This window comes from Homalodisca vitripennis, unplaced genomic scaffold (assembly GCF_021130785.1).
Source record: "Homalodisca vitripennis isolate AUS2020 unplaced genomic scaffold, UT_GWSS_2.1 ScUCBcl_3955;HRSCAF=9804, whole genome shotgun sequence".
NCBI lineage: Eukaryota > Metazoa > Arthropoda > Insecta > Hemiptera > Cicadellidae > Homalodisca > Homalodisca vitripennis.
Window position 1 is genome coordinate 46,038 of NW_025780063.1, and position 6,884 is coordinate 52,921.

The window sequence follows — 6,884 nt, forward strand, 5'->3', positions numbered from 1 at the left end:
GAATTTATGAAATTAAATGCAACGACTGTGATAAATTGTACATTGGCCAAACTAAAAGGAACATCAAGACACGATTTAAAGAACACTTTGCACATATAAAATATGGAAGAAATGAAAAATCTGCTGTGGCGAATCACTGTATTGAATCTGGACACACCATCTCTAATAAAAATTTACGATTATTAAAAGAAGTTACTAACACAATACACTTAAATGCTTGGGAAACATTTTACATTAACACAAATCAAGAAAAACTTATCAACAATGAAGACGGACCAATTCAAAATTCAGTTTTACTCTCATCTCAATTTATAAAGAAATTAAAAATGTAATTCTGATTAAATATTTTATACTGGCTAACCATACATCCAAATTGTTAACCATATGTTATTATAAAATTAATTATTATTTAAAAATGTAAACATTTGATAATTTGTGAAGTGCCTGATGATGGAATCTTTGATTCAGAAAGGCCTTGCACAGAATAAAAATTATATATTGGAAAATGTTGAATTTGTTTATACTAGTGATAGTACGATAAACCCTTTTTTCCAATGCTCCTAGATTCTACATTGAAACTTAGTGTTACTGATTTCTTGTATAACTGAACATTGCATATATCCGGAAAATGAATTCAATGGACCAAGCAGATCTTTTAATTCGTATCTCTCTTTAGACTACCTCCATTCATAAATGGCTTTGAGATATAATTTGTACTGGTACATAAATAGATTAAGGAACATAGCGATATGGATCTATTTCCATAGCGATATGGATCGTCGTCCTCCACATAGGACTTTTAAAAAATGTCAGCGTTACAATTTGGAATTGTCAGAGTTCACAATACCTGAATGACAGTGGCGACAGTGAAGCCGACTGTGAGAGAGACGTGGACTGTTTCTCCATTTCCAGGAAAACTGTGCAACAGGTAGCGGTGGCTAGCCACACTAAAATTGCGGTCCCGAGGAACTCCGAGATGATTGCACGACCTAACTGGGCCAGATCCTTCAAGTCATTGTACCCCCAGTCTATTCTTCCTGTAAATGATACACACATACCGTTGAGATACCGTGGAGCCGTTAATGTCGGTCATATTAAGAACCGCCTCGTCATGAAGTAATGCACTGCTATTTATTTTTTTATTTAATGTTTGTATTGCCAGAAATGCAAGTAGTGTCGATGTAAAAGGCAGGAGGGGAGGAATGAAAAGGGACAAAGAAGGCATGGACAGCCTTAACAAGCTATAGTAACACTCAAATGATTGTAAACTACATCACCTTGGAACTTTACGATGAAAATCGTTATTAGCATCCACATTTGTTTCTAATAGCTTTTACTTGGCTTGGTTAAAATGAAAAATTATGTTTGTAAAACATAATCATTATAATGATTTAATGTTACTCGATATTTGTAAAAATGTTGTACAGCCACTAAATCGGAATCAAACGACATTGCCGTTTATATTTAGAGATAACATGGGTTTTCTTGAAATGGATAGAAGAAGAAACAAATCGATCGTCAGCCATGCTAATTTTGGTGGAGGTTGGAAAGAAAGGGTATCAAAATAGTATAAAATATGAAATGACCAACGTGTGTCCTAATAATCAGCTGTTTTAAACTAAGCAAATATACCCCATGAGATTAACATTAGAAACTTTGGATGCATGTGGGCAAACGCCCTATATAGTCGGGTGCATTTCGAATCCACAAAAGGCACATCTAGTGCGTAAGAGCTTTCGAGTTATATTTGATATGTATATAAAGTAACAGTTTTCGATAGCAAATTCGCCACACGAATATCAATAAATTATTTTAAGAATGTAGATAGATCATTTTAAAGTTTGAGTAAGTAACATTGCAGTAAAACCCAGTTAGGAATATTTCTATATTGTTAACAAATCTGCATGAATTAGACAAGATTATATGAGCTTCACTGTTGACAAGGCGTTGAATATAGGTTATATGCATCATGATGTATTTTTGTGTCTTGCCAGATCAAGAGCTATAGTGTATAATACTACTTTACAGAATATACCCTTTCTAATGTCATGTACTAGAACAGGAAGCATGGCGAGAGTGTTTGCAATATAGTCATTGATTTAAATTAAACAAACACCGTCTTGAAATACAAACATTAAGATGAGTGAACGAATTCAACTAATCTTTGTCTACATTGAAAGATACGGTAGGGCACTGTTATTTTAGTTCAATGTTAACACTACATAGTCGTCTTTAGTTAAAACTTTATATTATTGGTTAATACAAAACAAACTTACGTATAATTGTTTACATTTTTGTGTTTTTATCATAATGTATTAATAATTGCATCTGCCTATTAACGTTTTTCTAAATAGTTCATAGTTCACTTTAAAAATGAATATTAAGTTAATTAAATTAATACTTTGTATTAGTTTTGTATTTTAATAATTTTATTTATAGTTTTAAATTACTACATTTAATTATTTTATACCAAACTACGCATTCATATCGATACAGACAATACATTATTTCATTTTTAAATGTATTCTAGCTATTTTTGTTATTTTGGTTGTTTCTGCCCATTTAAATAACATATTACTAACCAAACCAACCTCTCTACAACAAATACGGTATCTACGAAATATTTCAATATTTACCAAACTTACTTCGGTGTTTTACAACCTAGTAGGTCTTACCTTTGCTTGACTGTACCATCGTAAATATTGCACTTAAATCTTCTTAAAATAAACAAACTTTATTAATGACTTTCTTCACAAAAAAAAACAGTTGGTCTATATAATACATAGTCTATACTATACGATTCATCTGAGCTTTTCGTGAATTAACTATGAACAAAAGAGACTAATGCATGGTAGGTCGATGCAATTGTGCCTAAAACAATCACCATCCATCTTGCGGCGTCTTTTTTCTATATTTAGATATGTTCTAACTTATCAGGCACCGCTATCAACTACTTTTCACTAATTACAGCAGCTGTGATGCCGACAAGTGTCTCAAGGAGTAACGAAACTTTATCTCGGATTCCAGCCAAGTGGGTGGTTTATCTTTGATCAGAAAGCGTAGCTACCGCTATGGTCCCATATTTTAATGTTTCAATTATGAAGCCTGTTGACACAATGCACAATTTACACAATTTTTCTGAATACCCGTGCTACTACGTTCATGACATGACAGAAGCATTATAAGATTAGAATATAGGGGGTTCTCATATTCGTTGCGGTTTTATAATTACGTTATTCTATAAGCTACCCTCGGCTTCGCAAGCTATTTTCATAATCGAAGACCGTAGTCTTCTTAGTGAAAGCACTTGAGATTTAATATTATGAAAACCCAAGATTTTTTTAAACGTTAGTATGCATATATCTATTTTTAAACGTTAGTGGGCAATATTTATTTTTTAATTTTTTTAACTGTCCCATATTTTAGGTTTTGTGCTTGAAGAAGCACATCTATCTCAAATTTGGAGGATAGAGTAATTTTGTAGCAACGTTAACTAAATTTAATTTTTTCAGCATAGACCAAATTTTGCCTTAATTTAAAGACATTTCAAATTTTTTGTAATTTTAATATAGCCGAGTAGGACAGGAATACAAGATTTTAAAGTGATAAGGAATTCAATGAACAGACAGCGTGTTTATAATTAGAATTCTCAAAGAAATCAACATAATGGGCTTGGTATAGTCCAGAAGACTATAAGAAAATGATTTACTATTGTTTTTTTTTATAATCTTGGTTTTTAAAAATTGGCATGCACTTTGGCACATGTTGTTTCGCAGAGGATGAAATAAATGTACCCATGTTGTTTCGATAGAATAATTATTAACATACTAAAAACCACAGTAAACAATAAAGTAAAACTCATTTTGTACGAATCAAATTTTATAAGGACAATAAGGCAATACAATAGTTCAATGGCGTTCAGATCACTTTTCTGCTAGACAAAAAGAGATTCTATGAAAATAGACCATACTATTTTAAATTTTATGTACAATTTCATCGGTATATTTCTGGTTTCAGCCCTTAAATTTCAAGTTACTCTCATATGGCTAATTACATTTCAAGAATGCCTTAATTAAAACTAATATACAGTACAGCTATGACGGAATGGACAAGTTAATAGACCTACCTGTTAGTAAGCTCAATCCTACAAAAAAGCAGCAGATGGTATAATTGGGCACTAGGAGCAAAACCACTACCTAGTAATTTGACTTACATTATTTAGTAATGCTATTGTTTTTTGTCACTATCGAAAATCACTGCAGTTTTTAATGTCAATGAGGAGAAGCCGCCACGTAGTAGTTCACCACCAAAAAGATCAGCCCTTCTTTTGAAAGTTATGAACCCTCATTGTGACCCAATGTAGAACCTGTATTAGATATAAAAATTACTAAAGACAAAAATATATTGGAATGGCTTATAATGTTACAATTAGCATGCTATAAAATTTCAGGGGCTTATTGTGAAAATTCGAATCAAAGATTAAACTACATAAGACGCCATCAGGACACGAATAAACCAAAAGGACAATCAGTTAGAACTGCAAATCAAGCATTAAAAATGACTACGGGGTTTGTGTTGAATAGAGCTTAATTTAATAACCTTACGGAAAATAACATTGTTGTCTGGCCATCTTCATTTGAAGATTACCTAAGAGAAACACGATTTCAAAAATATCAAAATGACAAAGAAATTATCCAAAAGTTGGAAAACAATGTGTGTTTGTTTGACAATAACCTATGACTCAAACTAGTCATAAATAATATCATCTCTTACTTTAAAACTAATTTCCACCAGATCATTCTGACATTGGTATTAGGGTGTTCAAAGGTAAAATTTATTAAAGTAAATAGAGACTAAACCTCGCAATTAGTCTCTCAATAAATAGTATTCTGAATACAGTATTATACTCCAAAAACAAAGGTAGACTCAAGGAAGTTATTGCCAACAGAAATAAATTATACTACCATTAATCCACAATTTCACACACAATATAGTAATCTTTGCATGTGTATGAGCATTCTTTGGTTTGAGTAAATTTGTATTTTCCCATCAGATATAACAAATGTTGAGTTAGAAAATATGTCAAAAACTGAATATTTATAGATAATGTAATTTACTCCTACTACTTTTAATGGATAGTAAAAGAAAGACATATTTGTATGGAAATATTAGACAATGGTAATTATAAAAGGAAGCTTAGCTCTTCCTTAAAGAATCTGTGACACAATTTTACTGTTTACATAATGGCAATGCAAAACAAACTTGGAAATCCAAAGTGACCTTCTCAAAGGACCATATCAAATCAAATCAAATCAAATCAAATCAAAATTTCTTTATTCATTTGGCACAACATTGTACACTGGAATGGTGTCATCAATAGCATTGTACATCTAAAGTATTATTATTAACTATATAATTTGACATGTTCTGTATTTAAAATTCGTTAAAACTATAAAGAGCCTTGTCAATGAGAAAATATTTTAATTTTGATTTGAAAGTTTGATAAAACATTTTCTGACTTTAAATATTGAGGTAATTTATTATAAAATATTGTGCCCATATATTGAGGTTTTTTGCGGAAAAATTCTAAATGATGTGTGGGAATGGCAAGGTCATTTTGATGCCTGGTATTGTATTGGTGAAGTGTACCAAGCTGTGGCAAATTGGAAAATCTGAGCTTTACCGATAATATTGTTTCATAAATATACATACCATACACAGTCATTATACCTAATGAAACAAAATGTTCTTTTGACGATGTGCCTGGTTTAAGTTTAAAAATTGATCTTACTGCTCTCTTTTGGATTTTTAAAATTGAGTCTAAATTTCTAACTGTTGTGGCACCATATATTGAAATCCCAAAGGAAAATAACGGAATGAATATAAGAAAAATAGACTGTTCTTAGAGTTTTTGACATCACAAAAATTTCTTAATCTATTTAAAGCATAGACGCCTGAAGCTGCCCTTGCAAGAACACTTTCAATGTGAGAGCTCCAGTCCAGGTTCTCGTCAATCGATAATCCTAAAAATTTTGAATTTGCTACTTGGAAAATATGGCTATCTTTTATTTATTGTTACTGTTGGCTTGATTATTTTTTTCATTTGTTTGTGGTTAAATACTATAAAGTTTGTCTTATCAACATTCAAAAAGTAATTGATTTGCTTCAAAAAATTGGAGCCAAAAGTGATAAGTTTAGTGCTGGATGACTCCTCCACTCCCTTTATTGAAGGTGCAGAAATTTTTAGGTTTGCGTCGTCGGCAATAAAAACAAAGTTTTCCAGGTTGCCTGATTTTAGGTACATCATTGATATAACAAATGAAAAGTAAAGGTCCCAGTATGGAACCTTGAGGAACCCCATGCTTCACATCTGAAATCGAGGATTTGTAAAGTTGTTTATACATTGTCCCTTTGTTGTGGGAGAAATATTCCAATTCGGACAAATTGTTTTCTATTATTTCAGATAAGAGTTTAACCATTCAAAAGCTTTACCTTCTACGCCAATTTGTTTTAATTTAGACAACAACAAAACATGAGAAATTGAATCAAAAGCTTTGCTCAGATCCATGAAAACTCCAATTACCTTTTCATGAATTATCTATGGAGTCAATAACTGATTTCAAGAAATTCTGTGGCTGCGGTTAAAACAGATTTTCCCTTTTGGAAACCATGTTGATTGCTGTTAATTATATTGTTTTTTTTCCAAATAAATTTTAAATTGATTGTAAAAAGCACGTTCAAAGATTTTGGAGATTGATGGAAAGCAAAGCAATGGGACGATAATTTTCTACGTGGGTTCTGTTCCCTTTTTTAAATAGAGGTTTAATCTTTGCAATTTTCAATTTTTCTGGAAATATTCCTGAAATAAAAGAAGAATTTATTAA

General features: G+C 31.4%; 1 protein-coding gene across 1 annotated transcript in view; it reads right to left on the reverse strand.

Annotated features, from left to right (window-relative positions):
* LOC124372744 (aquaporin AQPcic-like) overlaps positions 1-909 on the reverse strand; it is a 28,277-nt gene extending 27,368 nt beyond the window's left edge. The window contains exon 1 of the mRNA XM_046831155.1: positions 848-909. The gene's annotated coding sequence lies outside the window, so the exon portion shown is untranslated. The remainder of the gene's footprint in view (positions 1-847) is intronic.
* Positions 910-6,884: the final 5,975 nt, after the last annotated feature.